The 13820-nt window shown below is 43.1% G+C and overlaps 1 protein-coding gene across 1 annotated transcript in view; it reads left to right on the top strand.

Moving 5' to 3' along the window:
• Positions 1 to 13096: 13096 nt before the first annotated feature.
• FGFBP1 (fibroblast growth factor binding protein 1) overlaps positions 13097 to 13820 on the top strand; it is an 84250-nt gene continuing 83526 nt past the window's right edge. Inside the window, exon 1 of the mRNA XM_047718934.1 lies at positions 13097 to 13131. The gene's annotated coding sequence lies outside the window, so the exon portion shown is untranslated. The remainder of the gene's footprint in view (positions 13132 to 13820) is intronic.

The following is a 13820-nucleotide window of genomic DNA, read 5'->3' as shown; positions in this document are numbered from 1 at the left end:
TGAGGACCAGCTGCATTGTGTCTGCACTGTCTTCTCTGTGGCGAGTCTACAGTGCTGGTAACATGGTCTATCCAGCAGTCATGCCCAGTCAGGTCTTTTAAAGTCCATTCTACTTCTTGATGACATCATCATCTGAGAAAGAGAAGGAATCCATAATGTCTACTGAATGTCATGTCCATTAGTCCACTGTCAGGACCCCTTGGGCAGCATATGTCTTGGGCAGTAAATGTCTCAGACATCCAAAGTACGGCAGAGCTTGGTCTCGAGGGCTTCTCTAGTGTGCCCAGAATCTGCCACTCCCACAAAACTTGGCTTCTTGGGTTGGCGCAAAAGCCACAAGAAGCCAGAAGTTGCCACAAGATGGCAGCAGAGGATGTGTGTAATCTATTTGCAAGGCGTCTTTTTAGAGCTATTAGGGTTCTTGCTTCATCTTAGAAAATCAGGAGGAACATCACAAACATTCAACAAATGGCCAATAAACATTAAAAAAAAAAGAATAAAAGGAAAGAAAATCAGTTCAACTGCCAACAGGTACGATAGTCCTGATAGGCCATTTCGATCTCCTTGTCTTGCCGATGAGGCTGATCCTTGGCGCCCATCCAGTTAGTAGAGGGATTCCTCTGCCCAGGTAAGAGCACAGGCCACCATTCAGGCCCGAACAGCCCCATTGTTAGTCGGGCTCATCTCAGCCTGCACCTCCCCGTGGGCACCCTCATCAGGTATGGGAAATGTTTCATCAGAAAGCTCCATGGCTGTCTTTAATTCACATGTCATTGTTCACCACCAGTTAGGTTGCTGGCCAGGGCCGAGGACAGATGATAAAGGCATGCCTGACCCTTAAGAGTATTATCTAAAATAAGGCAAGTGCCTTTGAATTTAGCCCTTCATTTTCTACCAGAGTTGTCACTAGCACTGCAGCGCTGCTGCCCCCAGGGGACTCCATCGGCCTCTACCGAGATGAGCCTTCAGGAAACCAGACCCAGGCATCCTCAGACCTTCCTGGGAGCCATCTCCAGGGAGCCAAATGCTCCCAGGTGAGTCATCAAGGGAGATACGATGGGTCCCTAAACATGGGGCACCACCTTCTTGAGTGATGAGCACCTGTCTCTGGGACCTGACTTGCTATTGCGAGATGTTCCATTTCCAGGTTTTATGAGAAATAAAAAATGTTCGCTTTCCCAGGATCTGAGGGGCCCAATACAGGAGGGGGACACCTGGACACAGTGATGTCTGGCAGTCGTCCCTCAGCCACTCGCTCTCCGTAAGGGTCCAGCAGTAGGCCAGCAGCAGCGTGTCAAGTGCTGCACAGCAGGGAGCCATGTGTGCAGGAAGGAGGAGCCCACAGGTTGATTCTGGGCACAGGTGCCTCTCAACTGCCAGAGGCTCCACTCAGCACACTTCCCTCTGTCAGATCACTGGATTCCACCAGGTCCTTGGGGCTTACAGGCCTCGGGTAGGTGGCCCATGGGGCTGCCTCTTGCACACCTGCTACCCAGGTTCCCGGGAAGATTGGGCTGATTTTCTGGTCAGGTTGAACACCAGGTTCAACAAATTATGGGATGAGGCCCATATTGTCTCCTGTCCCCAAAGAGCCCAACTAAGTCCAGGCTTCCCACTAGGTTTGTGAGGTCTATAGGGGGTGTGACTTTTCCTTTACTGTCTCGGGAATCCATCTCTGAGCCTCAGTCCACAGTCCTTCTGAGAACTGACTGGAGGTTGTCCCCCCAGGACTCCACTCCTAAGCTGCTGCTCTCTGCTCTCCATGGGAGCCCATCAGTTTGACGTCATCACTGCAGGCCCCCTCAGGGTGCAAGAGTGTGAGCCTTCAGGTGCCTGTGGGGCAGGACAGTAAACATGTTTGCAGGGCCAGGCGAGCTGGCCAACAAATGATCTTTGACACTTTGTGACAAAGAGATTGAGCAAAAGGCACTAGCCATGTCCAAGACAGAATCCTGCCAAAATGTGTAATCAATATAGCTGCAGTCGGAAGTCTGACAAGGCTGGGCTTCCAGAGGCAACAACTGAATCTTGTTCAGGATAATCCACGATGGAAACACCCATTTTGGATTCACGGGAGGAAGAAAGGAGTTTTCAGTGTGTAAAGCTCACAGGGTTGGGTGCCATTGTGAAAGCAACTGGCATTACCCAGCTGATGCACTCTGGTCCTTCACAGGCTGTAGAACCTTGTGAATGGGACGCAATCTGTTTGTGTTTCGTACAGGAAATCTATCAGGTTAATTGAACTGATGAATTTAAACTGATGGTCTTGACCTTCTCATCTCTAATACACACTCCTCCTCTCACACTTGGTGATTCAAAGTTTATATGAACATGGGGCAGATTAAGCACAGACAAGTTACTCACCTTTTAACAACTGTCCCACCATCTGCAGGAAGGATTTCGGACCTGCCTGGGAGGTGCATATATTATGGCTGGGGACTAACTGCTTTGAATAAAGTGGCTAAGAAAAAATGTGAGAATGAAAAATCCTTGCTGCCCATCCACTTGCAGATCTATCTGGGTCTGTGAGCTCCTGAAAGATTGCAGCTTATAATCAGCACAGGGGAATCCGCGGAAGGACTTCTTTCTGCCTGAAGAGCTCAAGTCGGTTGCTGTCTGGGAGGCAACTGGCAGGTCTTCTCTCTGGTCGTTTAATAATACATATTTTGGGGGCACCTGTGTGGCTCAGTGGGTTAAAGCCTTCAGCTCAGGTCATGATCCCAGGGTCCTGGGATGGAGCCCTGCATCGGGCTCTCTGCTCAGCAGGGAGCCTGCTTCCTCCTCTCTCTCTGCCTGCCTCTCTGCCTACTTGTGATCTCCGTCTGTCAAATATATAAATAAAAATCTTTAAAAAAATAATAATACATATTTTTCAGGATGCCTGGGTGTCTCAGTTCGTTAAGTGTGTGACTTCAGCTCAGGTCTTGTTCCTGGGGTCCTGGCTCAGCAAGGAGTCTGCTTCTCCCTCTGTCTCTGCCCCTCCCCCTACTCTTGCATACTCATACTCACGCTCTCTTTCTCTCAAATAGAGAAATATAATATTTCAATGTTGTCCTGAAGTCATATGTGTCCATGCTCTAGAAGTCAGAGCTGGAAAAACTTCGGACCTATTAAACATAGTGACCAAGTTTGTGTGGAGACACCCCTCTCCAACTATCTCCAGTACTCACCCCCACCCCACACCTCTCAGGGATCCCTGTTCTCTTTCTGCCTCTCCTTCTCCTTCCGGTCTGTCCCCGGAGCCACGCCAGGCCAGGCCGCAAACTGAAGTCTCACCAGGTTCTCCTCCTGCATTCTTCTAGAATCCTTTACTCAGGTGGTATCAAGCTTGGTTTGGAATTACGGTGTCACTTTTCATCTTTTTCTCTCCAAACAGAAAGCCAGCTGTCCCTAGAGCAGGAGATCCAGTGCAACTGAGAGAAATGACTTTTGGCCAGTTTGCTCACTGTTCATTCAGTTTAAAGTAACGACCACTCCTGATACTATTGCGATAAAGACCTCTTGTAAATAGATGCACAGCTCATGCTCAAATGACAGTAGGTAGCATTGTGGTTAATCAGATGCAAATAGATTACCAAATTTCCATGGGCTTTGTGGCACCTTTAACAGCAGCCTGGGGTAAATGCACCGGTTTTTTTTTTTTTTTAGTGTTTCTGTGACCCTTTTGGAGCCCTGACTTCACCAGTCACTAGCTGTCTGTGGTCTTTCATTTCCTCCTCACTGCATGTGGATAAGACTAGCACCTATCTGCTGAGCAGGCCCCGGGTGAGCTCATCATGCAAACTGTGTGCAGTAATAGCTCACATCACAGCTGCTGTCACCCTCACCACAATGTTGCTCGAGCACTTTTAGTAAATGTGTGAGTGCTGTGGTGGGTCTGTCCAGGCTGTGGGTTTCATAAACAGTCCTCTTGCCTGGGAAGATGGGGAGCCATTGCTCTGGAATGAATCTAGAATGCCCTCCTGCCCACTTCCTCATCTGCCTTACCCATGACTTTCTTCCAGGGCAGACATGAAACCTACAGAGTCCCTCCATGCTGAGAACAGCTCTCCCTTCTTAGAGAACAACTGTTCCTTTGTAAATCCAACCACATGTTTAGGTGCTGGGCTGTTCACCCCAGAATCCTGCTCTTTGCCAGGGTGGAGGAGTCCAATGGCAGGAACGTGACTCAAGCCCAATTTATCAAAGTCTTCCCCAGAGACTTCCACAAGGCAGCTCAGCTCAGAGCTGCTGACATCCATGTTTCCAACCATGTGGAGAAAAGCAGGGAGAGAAAACAAAGAACACATGCAGCGAAAACTGAGATGCAATGTGAGAACAGAGCTTCAGGTCCCAACTCTGTGGGACTGGTCTCCCAACCCATGGATCCATGATTTATAAGAAATTTCCCCCAAATTCTCAACTTTCTTTAACAGTTTACATTTAACTAATTAATTACCTAATTAATTAGTTCCTATTACTGAAAGCAGATGGTTCTCAAAAAACACAAAATCCAATTCAATCCAAAGATTATATGCTAACTTTTTTCTAAGGTTCAAGCTTGAGACCTAGACTAGGGATGTCAATTCCCAGGATGATGACAGTGGCAAGAACATAAGTGGACCAAATATAATGACAAGTCAACTATTATAACAGCAAAATCTGTAAAAATTTAGGGGAATCCAGATAAAGAACCATAGATTTTTTTTTAATTTTTTTTTTTTTTTGGTGGGCACAGGAAATCAGAATGACTATTTGCCAAGTAGACAATGATAGAATGGAATTTTGAGACAAAAGTAGCCATTTGGCAGAGTTTGATTCTTTTAAAATTGCCTGAAATTTGGGCAGAAGAATGAACACTCAAATATAACTGCAACCCAAGGACAAGACTATAGGGGGTGATGGATACTGGACCGAATCTGGCTGGGATTCAAAAGAGTAAGTTTCTATATGTTGCCTTCAGAAATTAAGACTTTATTCTGTGGAAAAATGAAAACCACTGGTGATTAATATTTGGAAGTGACAGGTGTCACCACTCCAGCCCTTAGCCCTCATCAGATAGTGAGCCACAGACTAAACCAGCCCACCTTGAGCACAAAGATCAAATCCTATTCACTTTGATTTCCTAAACTGATATTAACAACTGGCATAGAGCAATAATGAGTCAGGATCGAATAAATGACATTCCTTTTCCTCCAGCTGTTGAGTGTCCTTTAACCAGTTGTAGGCTCATAAAAAATTCTCTCTGCCTCTGAATAGGTTAGATGTTCCCACCCAGATCACCCCAGGTTCCCTCCTACACAGCAATTACCCCTCAATTGTCATGATTGAGATCCTTGTCTTTCCCTATACTGTCTGCATCTCCTTGAGGACAAGGATCATGTCACCTTGACTACATTCTGGGCAATAACAGAGAGAGCTTGGGTCCTTAGGTGTTTCATGAGTGCTCTCTAGATATATGGGGAAAAAAAAGTGAATGACAGGATGAATGGATGATTGAGTAGCAGAATGAATGCCATCTGGTTAGAGGGCAATCCTGTTCTTCCTAGAGCCAACTATTGTCTTTTTCCCCTGCTCATCTCTGACTTTCCCCTCAACAGCCCAGCAAGGGTACTTTGCTGTCTGGGTGTGAGTGCCATCCACTTGTCCTGGGTGTGCTTTTCATTGTAACATCTTCACCTCCTACTGTGACAGAAGTGAAATGCATATATGCCCACATGCCTGGTGGCTCACAAGGATAACACTAAGAAAGATCAACTTGCCTTCTCCCTTTGCCAGCTTTCCAGGGTGGCAACTGGCTCTCTTTGTGACATACTGAAAATTCAAAAGCTCTACTAGCTTTTTTTCTGAGTGCTTCAGAAATGTTATTCAAATAAAAGCAGATGTATTTAAAGCATATTCAACCTGTTTTATAATGTTTTCCTTAAAAACAAAGATATGGAAAATGAAAACCTAGAGGTGATCTATGAACTTGCTTTCTGGAGAGTTTGTTATAAAATGCTAAAAAACAAAAAATCTTCTGCACAGCAAAGGAAACAGTCAACAAAACTAAGAGGCAACCCACGGAATGGGAGAAGATATTTGCAAAGGACATTTCAGGTAAGGGCTGGTATCCAAGATGTATAAAGAACTTATCAAACTCAACCACCAAAAACAAGTAACCCAGTCAAGAAATGGGCAGAAAACATGAACAGACACTCCACTAAAGAAGACATACAAATGGCTAACAGGCACATGAAAAAATGTTCAACATCACTAGGCATCAGGGAACTACAAATCAAGACCACAATAAGGTCCCACCCTACACCATTTAGAATGCCAAAAAGTAACAAGACAGGAAACAACAAATGTTGATGAGGATGTGGAGAAAGGGGAACCCTCTTACACTAGTGGGAATGCAAGCTGGTACAGCCACTCTGGGAAACAGTATGGAGATTTGTGAAGATGTTAAAATAGAGCTACCCTATGACCCAGGAATTACACTACTATGTATTTATCCCAAAGATACAGATGTAGTGAAAAGAAGGGCCATATGCACCCCACTGTTCATAGCAGCAATTCCCACAATAGCCAAACTGGGGAAGGAGACAAGATGTCTTTCAAGTGATGAATGGATAAAGAAGATGTGGTCCATATATACAATAGAATATTACTCAGCCATCAGAAAGGATGAATACCCACCATTTTCACTGATATGGATAGAACTGAAGGGGATTATGCTAAGTGAAATAAGTCAAGCTGAGAAAGACAATTATTATATGGTTTCACTCATATGTAGAATATAAGGAATAACATGGAGGACCACAGGGAAGGGAGGGAAAACTTAAGGGGAAGAAATTAGAGAGGGAGATAAACCATGAGAGACTCTGGACTCCAGGAACCAAACTGAAGGTTACAGAAGGGAGGGAGTAGAGGTATGGGGTAACCAGGTGATGGGTATTAAGGAGGGCATGTGTTGTGATGAGCACTGGGTGTTATATGCAACTAATAAAACATTGAACACTACATCAAAAATTAATGATGTACTATATGTTCGCTAACTGAACATAATAAAAAATAAATAAAAAGTCATGGAACATTAAAAAAATAAAATAAAATTTTTAAATTTATAATAACATAAAAGACTTTGAAACAGCCCTATTACTTGAAGAAAAAAAAAACATTATTAGTTAGATTCATTTGAAATTGCTGATATTCTACCACTTTTGATCTACTATAAACAGTAATTTCGTATAGTTTAAACTGCAGCAAAAAAGGTGCATTTCTTTTTAGATGGATTTAGAATAAAAGCCAAACATAGCACATAACTTCTTATAAAATGGGTTCAAAATTGTGGTGTGTGAATCTAGATGTCTTATTAAAGTAAATAAACTTTACAGGCTTTCAATTTTCATTCATACCAAATACTCTACTATCAACTTTTCACTGTCTCTTATTTTTCTAAAGGAAAACTTCAGCACTAAGTATTAATTGATTTGCTGAACAGGAATTCTGAAATCTTATGACTAATGAGGATTTTAAATTTGGAATGCAAATATGATTCAGTGGAGCTAAGATGAACACTTTTTTCCAGACTGGTTAGATTTTAGTTAACGTTTTCCAGACAATTTCTTTATTTTCTGACAGTAAGTTTTTAATGCACATGACCTGACCCTATAAATTAATATCACTTTGATGCAATTACTCAGCATTTTCTGAATCTGTTCTGAATCTTCACTTTTGAAGGAGGGACTGGTTTTTTACCAAGTTTGGCCTGGTATTACTGCAGTTAAAGCTCACCTCGCAACCAAATTGCACCCACTGAGGAATCTCTGACACCTGCACCACAAGTACCAGCTTCCTAAGTCAAGGAATGATATTGCAGTAACAAACACATGAGAGTAAAATCAGTCTTTGAACTTGAAATCACCTGCATTCAACCACCAGCCTTAACCTGTAGGTGGTCACCAATTACGTTCAGACTTCATAGAACCTCCAAGGAAACCTGACATCCATCATTTAAATCTTTGATGAAGAGAAGAATGACATTACCCCAATCTGATCATGAGAAAAACACCAGACAAACTCCAAAAAGGGACACAGTCTCAAAATACCTGCCCACTCCTCCTAAAAACTCTCAAGGTCATCAGAAACAAGGAACAGCCACATCATTATGGTCGAAGAAGCCTAAGGAGTCAAGACTCTTAAATGCCTTGTGGAACATTGGCAGGCATCCAGGGCAGAAAAGACCATTAGAGGTTGAAAACTTATGGGTGCAATAAAACCATGAGTGTTTATAGCAGCTTTATTCTTATTTATTTATTTATTTATTTACCCAAAACATGGGAGCAACCGAGATGTCCTTAATAGGTAAATAGATAAATGAATTGTAGCATGTCCAGATATTAGTATATTACTCTGTGTCAAAAAGAAATGAGCTTTCAAGCCATGAAAAGACACAGAAGAACCTTAAAGTAATAAAGCTAGTGAAAGAAGCCAATCTGAAAACACTAAATTCTGTATGGTTCCAACAATATAATATTCCAGAAAAGGCAAACCTATGGAGTCAGGAAAAAGACCAGTGATAAGCAGGGGTTATGGAGAAAGGGATGAACAGGTGGCATACAGCAAATTTTCAGGGCAGTGAAACTGTTCTCTATGAGACCATATTGGTGGATACACGTCATTACATATATCAAAATCCACAGTGTGTAGAATGGCAGGAGTGAACTACACCTGAAACTATGGACTGTGGGTCACCACGATATGTCAATGTAGGTTCATACATTGCAGCAAATGTATACTTCAGTGCTGGATGGTGGCAGTGGGGGGTTTCTGTACATGTGTGAAGATGGGACCTCTACGTACTTTCCACCCATTTTGCTGTGAACTTAAAAGTGGCCAAAAAAGTAGCTTGTTTAAAACTTCGGAAAGGACACTGGGTGAATTCTAAAGAGTTTGAATAACATATGGACTTCAATAATGATGTGTCGATATTGGTCCAATACTTTTTCTGTGTGTAGTATAGTAATGTAAGAGATTAATGATAGGCCAACCTGGGTGAGATGTGGGGGCAGGGGTTCTGTTTTTTTCTATAAATCTAAAACTTGTACTTTTTTTTACTTTAGCAGAATAAAGGGGAAAGAGGGAGAGTTTTTAAATGTACAAGTATGTTACTTCATTTCTAAAATACTAGAAGTGTCTTTCATACATGAGATTTATAATCGTGTGTCAATCACTGGGTAAGGCACTTTCTGTACGCATCATATTTGAGCACAAAAAACCCTAGGAAGTAGGCATAATTCTCCCTCACATGCAGCTGAAATACCTACTTTCCAGGTTGAAGTAACTTGTCTAATTCTTACCTTTGGTGTAGGTTGGTTCCTACATTTCTAAAATGGAAGTAATAATAGGGCTGTTGTACAAATAAAGTAAGATAACTTTTCAGAATGATGCTTGAAATATAGAAGCACGGTGAGAGTACTTGTGAATTATTATCACATCATCACCACCACCACCAAAATCATCACCACCATCATCATCATCATCATCACCATCACCACCACCACCACCACCACTATTACCATCATCATATAGGCACCATGAGGGAAAAACACTTAATATGTTAATTCTCTCTCCTCAAATGTAAAATGTGGATGATGTCTCGCCACCTTGATGAAATGATGAGAAAAGTTTGTTAGGGGACTATTTCTAACCTTCAACTCTCCAGCAGAGACAGTCTTGATGACGTTGAGGCAGTGTTCAGATTTCTGGTTCTTAACACTCTCTTGGCTGGCTTCCTCTCTATACCCTGACTTCTATTTCCCATCTCCATTGGGGGGGTTAGTTGGTGAAAGACACATGACCTTGGGCTACACATGCTACTTACTTTTCCTTTTCTCAAGGGCTATTTAGTTCGAATTAAAATGTTGAAGGAAAGGGAAGTCTTCAATGTAAGTCCCACTCCTGATACAGTTTCATTTTCTTTTGTGAGCCTTGTGGATTCTCTAAAGTGTGAGCTTGCTCATATTTCTGTGGAAAAACACTGGAAATATTCAAAAGCCCCATTGATGGCAGGATGGCAGGTAGGTTTTGTCCTTCATGCCAACACTGGTAGATGACTCATGGCTTTCTGGAGGAATGGGTTGCAATGACTTCTGAGGCTGCTTCCAGGCTCAGCACAAGTGCTCTGCACACCCTACTGGTAATGTCTGCCAAGGACACTGGAAAGATAGTGATGGTTCCTGGGTTGCATATTGGTCATCCTCAGCCTGTGGAATAAAGCCCTCAGCTTTGCATTCAACACCTCTCTCTGACTTTGAGATCTTCCACCTTCTCCTGTCACAAACCTTCTCCTTAGGCAACTAGTTTACTTATTGATCCTCAAACAGATTAGAAACAGTTCTGTTCCATGGATCTGATATGGCTTCCTTAATGAGCTAAGTCCTACCTAGCCTGAAGGGAGACTTTCTCAATATGCTAGTCAACAGCTGTGAAATAACAGTATAAGTTATTATCTGCATTTGTTGCCATTAAATGAGAACCTGTTGAAATGTAGATGGGTTGTTTTTGTCCGCCTTTCCTCCTTCTTTGGAAAACAGAAGCCCTCTTTCTTGTTGAGAACTACCCATCCTCCACTCCCTGTGCTTCTGATGGGCTGTCTATCTCATTTCTCTGCTCCCTGCAACAGGCTCAGGGAATGTACCAAGGATGGGCTGTCAAGAGTTCTCCTGGGCACTCATATGGTGCTAGGATGAAAGGTCATGTTCTTTTCTAAGACAAATGGAAGGACCCTGCCTGAGAAGACAGAGAGGGAAAGAATGTAAGAGAGACAGTCAGAGATTCAGAGGGAAATAGAGACCGAGAAGAGACTTTTAAATCTTTGAATCTATGTGTATGCGAACTAACTTGACTCCTTCCACTGCCCAGTAAGTGCTTTTGTCTTTTAAGCTAGTTAAAGTTGAAATTTTCAACAATTCTGATAAAAACACCTACACTATGCCAAGAACTGCTATGGATAATGGGGACATGGAGGTACATGGAATAATAGGGCTGTGTCTTCCCCTCACAATGTAGATTGAGACAGATTCATGTCCCAGAATCTAAGGCAACATCCAGAATACTCTGCTGGGAGGTTAACCTACAACAGACCCACCACCAGTTCAGGCTCTATCCTCCAGAGCTTGGGGCATTTGCAGAGGAACTTGGCCCACCTAAGCCTCATGTTCCTATTTGTACCATGAGAATCCAGGGTGGCCTCACATTTCTCTTGGCACTCTTGTGGAAAAAAGGGAGATGAATCTTTACAGAGTCCGTCTACCTAAGGCCAGTTTCCCATTGGTCCTGGAAGCTGAAGAGGCAGTTGGAACCTGCTGCGGACAGACTTGCTGGGGTTCCAAGCCTCTCTAGTTTTCCAAGGGCACTGTAGTATAAGTACATCATTTTCTCAGTATATCGAGATGTGAAATAATAACACAGCCTCAGCACAATGCTGACACATACATACACTACCTGGGAGTGGTGATCTATTTTCTCCATGAACATCCATGAAAGGGTGGGGAATGTGGACAATGATGAGAGGACCAATGACACCAACAAGGAGAAGATGACATATGAGCTGAATCTTAAAGGATGAGCAGATGTGTGCCTGGCACACTAGGACTGGAAGAGCATTCCAAATAAGGGGAACAGCAGGATCAAAAGCAGGAAGGGAGTGAGCAAGTGCACCAAGTATTCAGGAAACATTGGGCCCATGGTTTGGTGTGGCCTGATTGGTTGGATGGTGTGTGTGTGTGTGTGTGTGTGTGTGTGTGTGTGTGTGTGTGTGTAAAGACAGGCTGAACCAATAGGGCAAGTTACAGAGCCTAGTCTCATAATGTGCCAATTGCTTGGAGTACAAAGACCAAGGCAGAATTTGGGATGGGATCACAGGAAGGCTGTATGAAGGTCCATTAGAAACCAGTGGTAGAAGTTCCATGTTCCCTTCCAAAGTTCAGAAACAATTCCAGAAAAGATTCTGGAGTCCATGTGTTTCCTTCCAAATTTGCTTTGTGTTCTGACTTACAGTCTTCCTCCAGAAAGAATCTGGTTGCCTTCTGAGATCAAGGTAAATTTTGTACTTTTTAGGTTGTCACCTTGAACATTTCTTGAACTGTATCTTTCTTTGGAACAATGCCACTTTATTTTTCCCTTGTCCAAATAATCCTGCAAATCCACATGTTTATGGAGGTCAGGGTTTTAAACAGTGGTGGCAGGATAATGGAGATGGTCTCTAAGTGAACAATTTTACAAAAGGCTTAGAGTTTGGAGAAATAGCCACCTCCAATGGAATTCATGAAGGGACTCTGAAAAAAGTGAGTGAACCAGTCAATATCTATACCTCTGTGACCTTGAATTCTCAAACAAGTGAATCTTGAATGAAATACAACCATAGTTATGATTTTGAGTCTATATATCATTGGAACATACTACTAATGAGTTAAATTACAACCCAATTTCATATCAACACATCTGGATTTCAGGCATCTTAGAAATTCAGAAAATCTCACAGTGCTGAGCCCCACACCCCAAAGTATGCAGAGCTGATGGGACTGAGAGTTGACATTTAGAGAGGCAGACATTCTAGTTCACCAGAGTCCACACAATTCTTGCTGGTGCTATGTCAAAGCAAAGTAAGATGTCATTTATCATCAATTCAGCGAGAGCTTTAAGTAAAATGGGCAGCACAGGGCTTGGCAGCTAAGACAGTTTTGTTATTGTTTATAACTAACTCTCCCTCAGATATTGCTGCTGGGGTTCTCATCCCATCAAGGAGGGTCTTTGCAAGGCTGAGCTGTCCTCCTACCCTGGCTGCTGGGGGAAAGGGGAGGGCTTGAAGGAAGCAGATCTAATGCCCTGAATATTCCCCACCCCTACCCCAACCCCCTCACACCCCTCCCCCCCACACACAGAGGATTCCACCAACCACTTTCCCTGCAGGAACTCGCTCCCTGCTGTGAGACGTGGCTGGGAGGACCATCATAAAGATAGATAGATATGTATATTGTAAAATCCATCTCCCTGAGCTTCTATAAAAAGGGCCTTCCCTGCCTGGCACAGCAGGTGAGACAGCTGTAAACCTACAAACTCATTCTCACATCTGGGATTACACTGGATCTGCATACTCTGAATAAGGTAAGCGCCTAGTTCTTTTAAGAGTTTCATTACCTGTCCCCCTCCTAGCTCTTCAAGATCTCAGGATCAGGGGCGCCTGGTGGCTCAGTGGATTAAGCCTCTGCCTTCAACTCAGGTAATGGTCTCAGAGTCCTGGAATAGAGCCCCACATCCATCTCTCTGCTCAGCAGGGAGCCTGCCTCTCTGCCTACTTGTGATCTCTCTCTCTCTCTCTCTCTGTCAAATAAGTAAATTAAGTCTTTAAAAAAAAAACCCTCAGAACCTTAGGTCTGGATGCCATCAGGGACACTAGGGACTGAGTCCCAATGCCCTGATGAATTAGGGGGTATTCATCTAGTGTATGTAGTTCTCCATCCTCCTTCATTCAGAAGCCATTATGCCTGAGACTGTCACCCTTTCTCAAACCTAAGGAGAGCCCAAAAGCCCCTATGCAAACAAAATTCTGAATTTATTTTTATGGTGGAGTACGGTGGAGTGATGTATTTTTAAGTGGATTCATAATAATATGAATCATTTTATCAACTAAACCAAAGCAAATTGTAAGTAATTCATAGTTTTCTTATTTGTTACCAATATTATCTGAAAAATACAGTAAGTTTAAGGCAACCATCAATCAATAAGGGGTGGTATTCAGGACTGGAAAGACAGGGTCTGGGTGCCTGTCCCATCTTTGTCACTTGCCCATTTGC

The sequence above is a fragment of the Lutra lutra genome, chromosome 2 (genome assembly GCF_902655055.1).
Source record: "Lutra lutra chromosome 2, mLutLut1.2, whole genome shotgun sequence".
Taxonomy (NCBI): domain Eukaryota; kingdom Metazoa; phylum Chordata; class Mammalia; order Carnivora; family Mustelidae; genus Lutra; species Lutra lutra.
The sequence above is the reverse complement of the archived record's forward strand: the minus strand, read 5'-3'. Positions and strand labels throughout refer to the sequence as shown.